The sequence below is a fragment of the Gracilinanus agilis genome, chromosome 1 (genome assembly GCF_016433145.1).
Source record: "Gracilinanus agilis isolate LMUSP501 chromosome 1, AgileGrace, whole genome shotgun sequence".
In the NCBI taxonomy this organism is placed as follows: Eukaryota; Metazoa; Chordata; class Mammalia; order Didelphimorphia; family Didelphidae; genus Gracilinanus; species Gracilinanus agilis.
Genome location: NC_058130.1, coordinates 729,008,617 through 729,022,595, shown reverse-complemented (window position 1 = coordinate 729,022,595; position 13,979 = coordinate 729,008,617). Strand labels below are relative to the sequence as shown.

At 39.1% G+C, this 13,979-nt stretch overlaps 1 protein-coding gene across 1 annotated transcript in view; it reads left to right on the top strand.

Annotated features, from left to right (window-relative positions):
* Positions 1–13,979, top strand: part of DOT1L (DOT1 like histone lysine methyltransferase) — a 135,075-nt gene that overhangs the window by 20,961 nt on the left and 100,135 nt on the right. The gene's annotated exons all lie outside the window — the stretch shown is intronic.

The following is a 13,979-nucleotide window of genomic DNA, read 5'->3' as shown; positions in this document are numbered from 1 at the left end:
GAGCTGAGGTCTTGAGGGTATGGTGGAGGCCTTGAAGACCCTTGGTCTAGAAGTACAATGAATTCAGCTGAGCTTCCAGTGGATTTGAGGATAGTAGACTACATATTGAGAAGGACCTACAGGGGCAGCAAGAACAGCCAGACTCAGAGAACTATATGTAGAATTAAAGGCTAGGAATAGGGCCTTTGTTTCAGTGGATAGAAGAGAGAAAAATCCATTTCTAGGGTAGTCAAGTTTGTGAGAAGGGACCCATAAAGCAGGGGGCAAAGGAATCTTTGTAGATTTCAAAAGATTTAAAAAATCTTTATTGGTTGGAGATGAAGGGTATACTTGAAGACTCATTGTTTAGTTTTTTAAACTCTAGAAATAGGAACTGTGTTTGGGTTATTTCTCAACTGTGTGTTGATGATTCTCAAATCTACTTTTCTAGGCCCAATCCCTCTGATGACCTCCACTCTCTCATTTCCAACTGCCTTTTAGACATCTCTTCAGGCTGTAATATTTAGAAATTAGATATTATATAGATATATATTTTAAGGTGTGGTAGCCAGGAATCGATAATTCAGATCGACTCCATATTTAAAATAGACCCAAGTCAGGATCGGTTTTATGGTAGTTTATTAGGAAGGTAGAAGACAGGGAAATAGAAGGAGGGAGAGGCTAGTCCAGGCCTGCAGAGGCCAAGATGGAGAGAGGGTTAAAGGCTAATTAAACTAGGCTATAAGCCATAAGGCCTTAGCAATCAGAGAGGCAAGAAGCCTACTTAAGGTAGAGAGTCTGGAAACGCCAAGGTAGGCCAAGGAAGTCAGCCTAACTAACTTTCCCACGGGACAATTCAGAAGAGAAGCTGCCTAAGGGCTAAGCCAAGATCCTTCAGCACCAAGTTCAAAGCGGGAACTGCCTCCACCGGAAGTAACCAACATACTTGAAGAGAGAGTCTTTCATCACTTCCTGTGGGTCCACCTCTAATTCAAGTGGACAGATAGCAGCCTCTACATTGATTTGGACTGCCCAAAGGGCAGTCTCTTGTTCTTGACTTGTTACTTATTGTCACGTGTGGGTAACTCATCTCCTCTCCCCACTAAGGGAGGTGGGGATGACATTATCTCTGGTGGTTAGAGTTTTAACTATGAATGGGCTTGAGCTAATTCCATTTACACAATCCCCCCCATGATCATATTGGGTGCCTAGTCACCCCAAGTGATCATTTTACATAATCATCTTATACCCACAAAGGTCTTCTAACCAAATAGTTAGAGATAAGAGGGGAATGGAAGAGAGAGAAAGCAAAACCTATGTTTGCTAAGTGCATTGACAAGAAACCAATTGGGGGCAGTCCCCTATTGGCATAAAATGTACATTTAAAGTAGCTGTTCAAACCTCATCAGTTCAATCAGTTGTACCCAAAGTTCATTCTGGATCTCTTGATGCAACAAACCCATCAGTTCAATCAGTTGTGACCCAAAGTTCATTCTGGATCTCTTGATTCGATATAGATTCTTCAGGCATCTCTCTGCAAAACAGTACATTCTCTGGATTAAGGAATCAGCAAGCTTCTTTCCCTGAGAATTTCTCTCGAACAAAATCAAAAAATTAAATCTTGGATTTAATAAGGCATCTTCCAGATATCTCTGGATGTTCAGTAGATATCTTAAACTCAGTATGTCCTAAACAGAACTAATTTCTTCCTCAAATATTTCTGGCACCCCTCCCTATTTCCCTATTATAGTAGAAGGGGCAATGTCACCCTTGAAGTCCCTCAGGCTCACAACATAACAGTCATTTTGGATTCCTTACTGTTCCCCACGCCAGTTCACACTGTTGCTAAGGCTTGTTGATCTTGTATCCCATCACCTCACGCCTGGATTACTGCTATAGCCTGCTTGGTGCACAGGAGGAGGATGGGAGAAGAGGTGTCTCCTGCCTCAAGCCTCTCCTCTCTTTTTCCATCTTCCATTCAGTTACTAAAGTGATTTTCCTAAAACATAGGTTCAATTATATCACCTCCTAGTCAACAAATTTGAGTGGCTTCTGTTTCTGTTTGTCCAGAATCAAATTAAAAATTGCTCTGTTTGGCATTCAAAGTCCTTCATACCTTATCCCTCCTCCCCCTACCTTTCCAGTCTTCTTATACCTTACTCTGGAATGAAAAACACTTCATATGCCTGTCTCTCACCATGCCTGGAATTTCTTCTTGTTACACTGACTTCCCTGACTCTGACTCCCCCTCCTGGCTTCCTTTAAGTCTCAACTAAAATTTCATCTCCAGGAAACCTTTCCCAACTTTTGTTAATTACAGTACCTTACGTCTGTTGATTATTTCCCATTTCTCCTGTATAAAGCTTGTTTTTTCTATAGTTGTTTGCATGTTGTCTTCCCTCATTAGATTGTAGAGGTGTCTGTCTTTTACCTCTTTTTGTATTACCAGCTTAGCACAGTATCTGGCACATAGTAGGTGCTTGAAAAGTGTTTATTAATTGATTACATAGTTTATGCCTAGAAATTATTACATAGGAGAGAATTGTACACTTAAACTTTGTGTGCAACTGCAGTGATCAGGTGAATAAAAGAAAAGCCAGTGATTGTGCTTGTATGGGAGAATTCAAGAGCATGGTGTGCCCTTCAGGGGGAAAAAAAAAAAAACCAGTTCTCTTTTTTCCACTGGAACATGTGGAGGCAGTGAAAAAGAAACTTGTAGTCAACCAGGAATGATTTGGGACCTTGTAGTAGAAATTTAGAGGTGGGGATAGTTTTGATTTTTTTTTTTTTTGGGTAAATTTCAAACTTGAACCTAAAATTTTAGTTCAGGGAAGCAATCTTCATTAATTTGTCCAACTTGTTCATTTTATAGATTACTAAACTAAGAGTGTTGGAGGGGGAAGCTAATCTCTAATCTATCAATTCTTTCCCATTCTTGACTACCTTTTAAAGAATATTGGGGGGCAGCTGGGTAGCTCAGTGGATTTAGAGCCAGGCCTAGAGATGGGAGGTTCTAGGTTCAAATATGGCTTCAGACACTTCCTAGCTGTATGCCCCTGCACAAGTCACTTACCCCCCATTGCCTAGCCCTTACCAGGCTTTTGTTTTGGAACCAATACACAATATTGATTCTAAGACAGAAGGTAAGAGTTTAAAAAATAAAAATAAAAAAGAGTGTTGGACAAGTCTGTTTTCCTCATTTAAAAATGGGGAAGATGGGGTATTTGTTGAAATTCACTTAATAAATTTTAGTAGTGTTTCTTAGATACCTTAAGGATGATCCTCTTTGGAGTACCATGTTTTTCACAAAGTATTGTGCTTTTTGATGTCTTAAGACAAGATACTATAGTTATCTTCCAAGATCTAATGTGGTGATGTCCCATTAAAGACAAGGAATGTTATTTAAACAGAGTTAATTTTTTTTGAAGGACTGGGGCAAGGGTGGGGTGTGTCTATGTGTGTCTATCTTGCATTTTTCAGCCCACTGGCTGAGTGTTGACTGTTCTAATGAGATACAGATGGCATCCTTAGCACAAAGGTATAATGGTTTGGCCATGTCCCAGATGCTGTTCCTGAAAGAAAAGCCTATAGGGCCAAGGATGTGTTGAGCCTAGTTAATGACCACTGCATTGGCATGCTTTATTACCTTCTCTTGTCATGGGGTCACCCTGCCAAAGTAGGGGCAGCCAGTGCTGCAACAGAGATGTGTTGACAGACACTGGCCATAACCCAGATTCAGCTTGGGAGTTGTCTTCCTCACTATTATTCATGCCCAAGTCTACAGTTTGGGTGAGGAGCCAAAAGCATAGCAAAGCCTGAATGGGAATCACCTTATGACCCTGCTATGTGGCTTTGCATCTCCTCACCAGCTAGGTAGTAGCCATATTTAGGTTGTGACTTTTAGCCCTTTTTATGTCATTGGCTTCATGTTTGAATTCATCAGAAGTTTGGACAGGAGCCAGAGATAAACAAGGTCAAACCTGGAACGTGAGCCTAGATGTGAGTGCTGCTGCAGTGACCCACAGGCTCTTTACTGTTCTTGGCCATTTGGAATAGTTTCAGGTCCCAGATTTAAGCTGCAGTTTGCCAACGTCATTCTTGGTGCTTGCTAAATCCAAGGAAGGACTTGGGAACATATGGCTACATACATGCCTTTGGTAAACACTGCTGATGCCTAGGAGAGCAATCAAAACATTACAATTGCAGCACTCTGCAACTGATGGACAGTTGCTCAATTCTTTGGTGTTATTAGAGAATGAAGTGTATTCGACCCAATTGAATTTTCCAGATGGAGACAATCTCCCTTCCCTCTTGTTCTGTTCTTAAGTTATAAGTCTAAGTGCTTTCTACCTGCAGTATGTTGCTAGATTAGGGGCGATGGGAGAGCATGGTTGTAGAGAGTTCTCAGTTTGGAGACCAAGGACAGCATGGAATTCTGACCCTGCTGAGCTACTTTGTAACTTCAGGTGAGTCACTTTACTTTATGGGACTTTTTTTTTTTTAATTCAAAGATATTTTATTTTTCCACTTACATGTAATAACAATTTTCAACATAGGTTTTCTGAAATTATAAGATCCAATTTGTCTCCTTCCCTTCTTAATCCCTCCCCTCTCAGAGATGGTTAGCAATTTGATCTGTATTATACATATATCATAAGGCAAACAAAGCACACTTCCATGTTGGTCATTGTTTTAAGAGAATACTCATATAATACCATACCCCCAGATAAAACTGTAAATAGACTGTTACGTAAGATAGTATGTATTGTGCTATAAGAAATGAAAAGTAGGATGATTTCAGAAAGAGCTGGAGAGATTTACATGAACTGATGCAGAGCTAAATAAGCAGAACTGGGAGAACGCTGGGCACAGTTATAGTAATATTGAACAATGATCAACTGTGAAAACTTGTTTGCTCTTAGCAATGCAGTGATTTGGGAGAATTCTGAAGGACTCATGACAAAGAATCCTATCCATCACCAGAGAAAGAACTGTTGAAGATAGAATGCAGATCAAAGCATACTATCTTTCACATCAGTATATTTATGATTTTTATTTTGGGGTTTTGGATGAGTATGCTTCCAACAGTGACCAATATTGAAGTGTTTTGCATGATAAGACATGTATGGCCCATATCAAAGGGAGGAAGGGAGACAGTTTGGATCCTATAATTGTGGAAAACATGTTGAAAATTATTATTACACATAATTGGAAAAATAAAATATCTTTGAATTTAAAAAATAAAATGAGATAGTGTGCTTTGATCTCCATCTGACTTCAACAGTTCTTTCTTTGGAGGTGGATTTTGCTGGACTTTTAACAAGCATTGGGTATTAAAACTAGGTGATTTCTAAGTTTTGACTTTATATATCAACTATTTGTATAAAACTTAGATAAGCTATTTTAAAAAACCCATTACCTTTTGTCTTAGAATCAATGCTATCTTTTGGTTCCAAGGCAGAAGAATGGTAAGGGTTAGGCAATGGTAAGTGACTTGCCCAGGGCCACACAGCTAGGAAGTGTCCAGATAGAGATTGAATCCAGGACCTCCTGTCTCCAGGGCTGGCTCTCTATCCACTGAACCACAAGCTAGCTGTCCCTTAGATAAGTTGTTGATCCTATGTCAAAGACTAGTAGGGGCTAAAATAGCTGTTCTTCTACAAAGTTACAGAAGGGCATAAAATCAGTTCTGTGAAATTTGAGGGAGAAGGAAAGTGGTTACCTACTGGTGGATAGACTTTAAAGAGTAGAATAGGAATTCAAGAGGAGAGAGGGCTTCCCCAGGCATAGGAGACACAGCATATATTATATATTTCACTTCTTTAAGAGGATTCTGAGCTAATCTAGAAAGTTATACCCGGGCATGGAAGCTATGGTTTAAATTTCTAGTTCTATTATTGGAAGATATTTTGGTATCAAAAAATTGATCATCATTTAACCTTATCTACAAATAAAGAGAATATTTAGGAATCATAGGTTATTGAGGAAAGCCCAAAAGACTATATAGTTGTTGTTAAAACTGAAAACCTTTGTCAGAAATATTACCGTATTTTGTTGTGACAAGAGCTTTATTATTAGTGGTTTCAAGGTGTGTCAAGTTGTTTTGACATTTTTTTTTAAAGCCCTTACCTTCTGTCTTGTTACTAAGTGTCATTTCCAAGACAGAAGTGTGGTAAGAATGGGTAATTGGGATTAAGTGATTTGCCCAGGGTCACACAGCTAGGGAAGTGTCCAGAGCCAGATGTGAATCCAGGACCTCCTGTCTCCAGGGCTGATTCTCTGTTCACTGAATCACCTAGATGCCTCCCTGTCCAGGACAGTAGCATATTTTACCTTTCCAAAGAAATACAAATATTTCTTAAAAAAAAAAAAAGTACTCCATGTGTGAATTAGAAAGAACACATTGAAGGATAAATCATATATCTATAATAACTAGGGTTTGAGAAGTTTTTGAACTGGGAGCTGAGAGTGCCTACCTCTAGAAAAATAAATGTTGCCTTGAAAAATACATTTCTTCCCACTACATTCTTCACATTAACTTATTCACTGCAAGTAGATGAAATCAGGAGAGCATATATTTCTCTAGAATTTGCAGATGTAAAATTTTCCTAAGATTGACTTTGCCAAGGTCCAAGAACATGTTCTGGGGAGGTGGAATTAGAACCCCAGATTCCCAAGACCCCTTATTCCATTATGTTTCCCATTTAAATGTGTTAGCTTCCTTCTTTAGTTTGTGGTATATACTTTTAGAGAATTCTGTTATTGCCTAAACTTCAGCATACCTGTATCTCTGAAATGTTGTGCGGTTAATTTAAATTCTCAGAGAATAGGATGTTTGGGTTAATTGAATTATAGACTGGTGTTCTAATAGTCTCTGTACAGTTTAAAGTTTAAGACAGCACTGAGACTTTGGGAACAATCTATTTTTAAACCCTTCTTGAAAATTTTTGTAAAATGTCTTGGTCTGTTTTCTTGCCTTGCCAAAGTCAAAACAGTGATCTGGGCCAAACTCACTGGGCAAATTGCTTAACCTTCTGTGCCTTAGTCACTTCTATTTGTAAAATGTGGGTTTGGATTAGTTTAAGGTGGCTTAAAATCCTTTAATTATATGTATTTCCAAGCATTTCTAAGTACCTCAGGGTTATAATTATAAAGGTTAGAGGTATTTTGCAATGGTCATCAATGGATATAAAGAATGTGGGAGTTTGAGTTCCATATACTAGTAACCTGAGGCCATTTTATTCAACCTGGATCTAAATGACAATCCTCTCTACGGGTTGATCTAGCTTTCCTTGAAAGACCTTAGTGAGGATGCATCATTCATTCTTTTTTCAGATTCTTAGGAATTCCTTCCCTTTCTTCCTTTCTCCTCTCCCTTACATTTAATAGATATTTATATTATAGTAATTTAATAAATCTCTCTCCCTCCCCAATGCCCCTGTAACTCTTAGTTCTGCCTTCTTGTTCCAAGCAGAACAGATTAAATCCCTCTTCTGAATTACATTCCCTAAAATACCTAGAGTTTGTAATCATCTTATTCTTCTCTAGGTGCCACATCCCTTGTTCTTTTTAACTTATTAGGTCAGTGATGGTGAACCTTTTAGAGACCGAGTGCCCAATTGCAAACTGTGAGGAGAGGGGGAGGGGAGCAGATCTGTCCCATATCCCTCTGACTTTCTTGTAAAGAACTCTGTGCTGGGGTGATGGTGGGTGTGCCCATAGAGAGCGCCCTGCGTGCACACATGCCATAAGTTCGCCAACACAGTCTTAGGTTATAACTTGTAGATTTCTCCCTGACCTCATTGGCCTCCTGGATGTCCTTCAGTCTGTCTGTGTCCTTATTAAAAAAGTAAGCTTTACAAAATTATTCATGAGTTCACTCTCTTGTAGAGAAGAAGTATAGGTTAGTGCAGTGATTCCCAAAATGGGCACTACCACTCCCTGGTGGGTGCTACAGTGATCCAGTGGGGGCAGTGATAGCCACAGGTGCATTTATCTTTCCTATTAATTGCTATTAAAATAAAAAAAATTAATTTCCAGGGGGCTAAGTAATGTTTTTTCTGGAAAGGGGGCAGTAGGCCAAAAAAGTTGGGGAACCACTGGGTTAATGGAAAGAATTTGATTTGGGATTGAATAAGCCTGGGTTTCAGTCTGGATTCTTTCACCTATGTTCTTTACCTTTGAATTCTTAAGCAGTTAACTTAGTGCCTGGTACATACTAATTGCCTAACAAATGCTTATTGACTATTGTTTGACTGAATCCTGGTGAAGAACTCCCTATCCTGAGGCAGATTGTTTCCTGCTCTGCAGCTTACAGGTTTTGGAGAGGTGCCTGTGACCCAGAAGTTAAGTGATTTGCTCAGTGCTCAACATATTGTCAGCATGTTGTTAGAGAAACTTGAACCAAGGTTTTCATGACTGTCCACTATGCCATGTTCCCTCTCCAAAAAAAAATTTATTAAGCATTTATGTTTTAGACAGCTAGAGATAAAAAGAAGTAATTTAAATTATAGTCTTTGCCCTCAAGAAGCCCATGTTTTATTACAGGAGAGAAACATATACATATATAAAAATGTGCAAAACCAAAGGTAAGGTTTGAGGTGTGGGCGCTAGTAGCCGGAGCATGAAAAAGGGTGGATGTTGAGCAGAGTCTAGGAGGAAGGTAGGGTTTGATTCTATGAGGAGGTGTTGGGGGGGACAGCCAGAATAAAGGCACAGAGAAAGGAAAAAGGAAAGCCATGTTTATCAAAGGCAAGAAACATAGGTTGAAGCCTGAATTTTGAACCTCTTTAAAGGGCAAAAAGAGGGATTTGATTGTAGAGTTGATAAAGGAGCCATTGGTGTTTGAATATTGAAGTGACATGGGTAGGCTGAACTTTAGGAAAATCACTTGTAACTTTTTTTTAACCACTTTTTTATTTTTATAAAACCTTTCCATCTTAGAATCAATACTGCGTATTGGTTCTAAGACAGAAGAGCAAATGGATAGACAATAGGGGTTAAGTGACTTGCCCAGGGTCACACGGCTAGGAAGTGTCTGAGGCCAAATTTTGAACCTAGGACCTCCCATTTCTAGGTCTGGCTCTCAATTCACTGAGCCACCCAGCTGCCCCTTAAACCTCCTTATTCTTTACAGTCAATCTCTTTTCTGGAATCTTTTCAAGAATCTTTTATTTTGCAAAATATAGTTTAGTGGTCACAAGAACATAAATACCATACCGAAAGAGACCTTAGAGGTCACCCTCATTTTACATAAAAAACTTGTCCAAGGTCCATTTCATAGTGGGAGAACCCTCAGTATGAACCCAGGTTCTCATCACAAACACTGTACTCTCTCTCCAAGTTTACTGCTTCCCTTTTTCCTTCTCTTCCCTTCTATTACCCTAAACCTTTCTTATGTTCTTTGAAGGCAAAGGATTGTGATAGTTTCATTTTTCACTTTCCAGTGTCTAGCATGATGATGTTTTGTAGTCTTGTTGAGTTGTTTCAGTAAAGTTCAGTCCTGTCCAATTCTTTATGACCCCATATAGGGTTTACTTGGCAATGTGACCATATTGAGAAGTCAAGATTTATGTTATGTACATTTAATGTGGGTGCCATTTAAATATTAAATTGGTTATTTCTGAGTTTTGGATTAGATGTGTAGAGTTGGCGTATAATGCATTTTCTGTTTTAGTATAGGTAAATTCATTTTGCAAAATCTTCCTCATTGCTCAGAGATGAGATGTTGAATTCATTATAAAACCACAACATGGTTATTTCACATTAAAAGATTTGAAGTATTTTAAAATTTATTTTCGTGTTGTCCATGTGAGATGAGTGAAGGAAGATGGTAATTTGAAAATTCATTTGGAGAATAGCTTCACAAACTATGATATGTAAATGTGTTGGAATACTGTTGTTCTGTTAAGAAATAATGAAGAGGATGGTTTCAGAAAACCTTAAAGTACTTGTATGAAGTGATACAAAGTGAAGTGAACAGAACCAGAAGAAAAACCTATACAATTACAGCAATATTGTGATATAATCAACTATGAAAAACTTAGTAACTCTGCTCAATACATGATCCACTACTATTCACCTCCATATAGAGAACTGATGGATTGACTCAAAGGGCAAAACGAAGCTTTATTTTCCTCTTCTCTTTCATTTTTTTTGGGGGGGGGCATTCTGGACTTTATTTTTTTGCATTTTTTTAGGTTGTGATTTTCCAGTTTTGTAGACTAATAAACTGAAAGAAGGGAAGAAGACTTCCCTAGGGTTAGTCACATAAGCATTTGCAAAGTTAGGGTTCAAATAAGGCCTTCTGACTTCAAATCTACAGCTCTTTCCACTGGGCTTTTGCTGCTGCTTCTTACCTTGCTCTTATTATTGGGCTTAGAAGCCAGTCACTGGAGATGTTGAGGCAAAATAGCTACAGTTCTTTTAGTTATCTTTGTGATGTCAGTGCATGGTTGGGTGTTGAGGTCCATCTATCTGGCAGTCTGTCATCTCTCTCTATATATATATCTTCATTTCTCACCTATCATATGTTCTATCTCTTTGCCTGTATGCATGTTTCCTCCTTGGTATGACCTATTTTGCTTATTATAAGGCTTTTGCAATTTTAATTCTTTTGAGATTGTGGTTTTCTATTCTCTGTAAACATATTAATTGTATCACCAGGAGAATATTAATGATTGCAACAATGAATAGCTTTGTATTGTTGAAAGCCTCAATTTTCTAAATGCAGTTTAGCCAGATCTATTTATCTTTTAGCACATCTGGGCACTGTAATGGTGGGGCACCAGGGATGTTAACTATTATTATTAAAATGTAATCTACCCAGCTGTGTGACCCTGGGCAAGTCACTTGACCCCCATTGCCCACCCTTACCACTCTTCAACCTATGAGACAATACACCAAAGTTAAGGGTTAAAAAACAAAACAAAAAAATGTAATCTAAATGGTTTGTGGGTTCACACTGGGTTGAAGGGAGAGAGGACCAACCAGGATAGGGAGACCAGGGTTTACTGCCAAGCTGTTAACTGTCACAGGAATGGCAGTTAGGCCCAACAGTCACTCAGCCCTCCTAGGCCAGGGTCTATAGAACCAGCAGGCAAAAGGTAAAAGTTTATAACAGTTTAATTGAGGGAAATAATAAAGAAGGATTGGAATAAGGGATTCTATACTTACAACCTAAGGGCAAACCACAGGGGCAGGGGAAGGATTCCACTACACTATTCTATTGACCTAAGCCAGGCAGGGCCCAAAGGAAGCAGTACTGAAGTCACAGGGAAAGCTCCTCCAAACCTGGTTCTAGCCAGGTTTGGTCAGCTCAGCTAAAGGGCCTGAGGATGGCTTTCAATTGGGGTCTCACAGTAAATCCAAGGATGGTCACAGGATGCCAAGAGCCAACTCCACCAGGACAGATGCTCCAAGGTACCCAGGTAGGGAGAGTGAGTTTGCAATGCTGTCCTCCAGATCCCAAACCACTTCCTCACTTGGTGCTGCTCTTCAGGTCTGTTGTCCACTTGCTGAAAGCCTCCACCTCTCAGGATCCCAGGGAATCTGGATGCAGTTTTTCCCTAACTCTGAGATCTCCCAGGGTTCGCAACAGTTATGTCCCAACCACCATGGAGTCTCTCTCAGAGTCCAAGTCCCACTTCCTGCTCCTTCATTTCATCTTGGAATTCTCCAGCCCTTCCTGCTAGATCAAACACTAATACTAAATTAATTGCTAGATAACCCTCACAACAGCATCTAGGTCCTTATTTATCTGCAGTACTAATTTTAAGTGTATTTATGGATAGGCCCAATTTGACAGGATGTTTGTTGTCTGGGTAAGATGTATTTTTATCTGCTTTATTCTTTTATAGGTGGTTAGATTGATTCTTTTTTTTTTTTTTTTTTAATTTTTTTTTTTAACCCTTGTACTTCGGTGTATTTTCTCATAGGTGGAAGATTGGTAAGGGTGGGCAATGGGGGTCAAGTGACTTGCCCAGGGTCACACAGCTGGGAAGTGGCTGAGGCCGGGTTTGAACCTAGGACCCTGTCTCTAGGCCTGACTCTCACTCCACTGAGCTACCCAGCTGCCCCCCCAGATTGATTCTTAATGTATTATTGTGGATTTCTTTGTGGACTTTTGGTCTCTGCAGGCAATTCCATGTCATCTGTGACTGAGGCATTTTCAGAGCTATTCCATCAATAGGACATTCTTGCCTTGTTTATCACATGAGGCAGCTAGGTGGTAGATAGACTGTTAGACTTACGGTTGGAAGACCTGAGTTTGAATTTTGATTCAGGCACTTACTGTGTGACCCTGGACAAGTCATTTAATCTCTCTTAGTTATATTTTTAAATGGGGGTAATTTTATATGCATCTGTCTCTGGATTGATTGTCAACCAAATGACATAACACACGACAACATAATTGCAAACTTTAAGCACTTTTAAAGGCTGGCTAGTTAAAATTATAATTATTATGGCATGACACTGGCAAAAATCCTCATTTCACATGAGATTCTATACTTACAAGATAATAATAACAGTGCACATTTCTATAACACGCTCTGTGTCCCTTACACTGTCCCTTTATAGTTATCTCATTTGATCCTCACAACAACTCTTGGAGGTAGGTACTATTTATTTATCCCGATTTTGCAAATGAGGAAACAGGTTAAGCGGCTTGCTCAAGGTCACACCGCTAGTAAATGTCTGAGGCTGGATTTGAACTCATGTCTTTCTGACTCCAGACCATTTTATAAATGAAAAAATTGACAAGAAAAGTCATTTGCCCTTGTAATAACTGCAAGAGTCACGATTCAAACCCAGGTTCACTGATTTAAAATCCAACATTCTTTTCACTATGTCACACTGCCTTAGCTAGGCATGAGGTGTTTATTTTATTTTGAATTTTATTAATTTTATTTTTTAAAAGATATTTTTCCATGTTTACATAATTCCTTTTCTTTCCCTCCTCCCCAGATCTGACAAGCAATTCCACTGGGTTGTACAAGTGGTGTCACTTGATACCTATTTCCATATTATTCATTTTTGCTATAGAGTGATTTTTTTTAAAAGCCTAAACCCCACATCACATACCCACATATACATGTGATAAGTGATGTCATATGTTTTGCTTTTTCATTTCTACTCCCATAGTTCTTTCTCTCAATGTGGATAGCATTCTTTCATAGAAGTCCTTCAGGAGTGACCTGGCTTGTTGTATTGCTACTAGTAGCAAAGTCCATTACATTGGATTATTCCACAATGTTTTACTTTCTGTGTACAGTGTTCTCCTGGTTCTGCTCATTTCACTCTATATCAGTTCATCGAGGTTCTCCCAATTCATATGGAAAGCCTCCAGATCATCATTCCTTGCAGCACAATAGTATTCCATCACCATCATATACCACAATTTTTTCAGTCATTCCCCAATCAAGGGATACCCCCTTATTTTCCACCACAAAGAACGCAGCTATGAATATTTTTGTACAAGTATTTTTCCTAACCCTTTGGGGTACAAACCCTGCAGTGGTATATCTGGATCAAAGAGGGAATGCATTCCTATCTTTTTCTTTTCTTTTTTTTTTAAACCTTCACCTTATGTCTTAGAATCCACACTATGTATTGGTTCCAAGGCAGAAGAGCGGTAAGGTCTAGGCAATGGGAGTTAAGTGACTTGCCCAAGGTCACACAGCTGGGAAGTATCTGAGTCTAGATTTGAACACAGGACCTCCCTACATTAGACCTGGCTCTCAATCTATTGAGCTACCCAGCTGCCCCCAAGGGTATGTATTCTTTTAAATCCCTTTGTGGGTAATTCTAAATTACCCTCCATAATGGCTGGATTAATTCGCAACTCTACTAGCAATGTTTTAGTGTCCAGATTTTGCCACATACCCTCCAACATTTATTATTTTCCTTTACTGTCACATTGACCTATCTGCTAGGTGTGAGGTGGTACCTTAGTGTTGTTTTAATTTGCATTTCTCCAATTATGAGAGATTTAGAACACT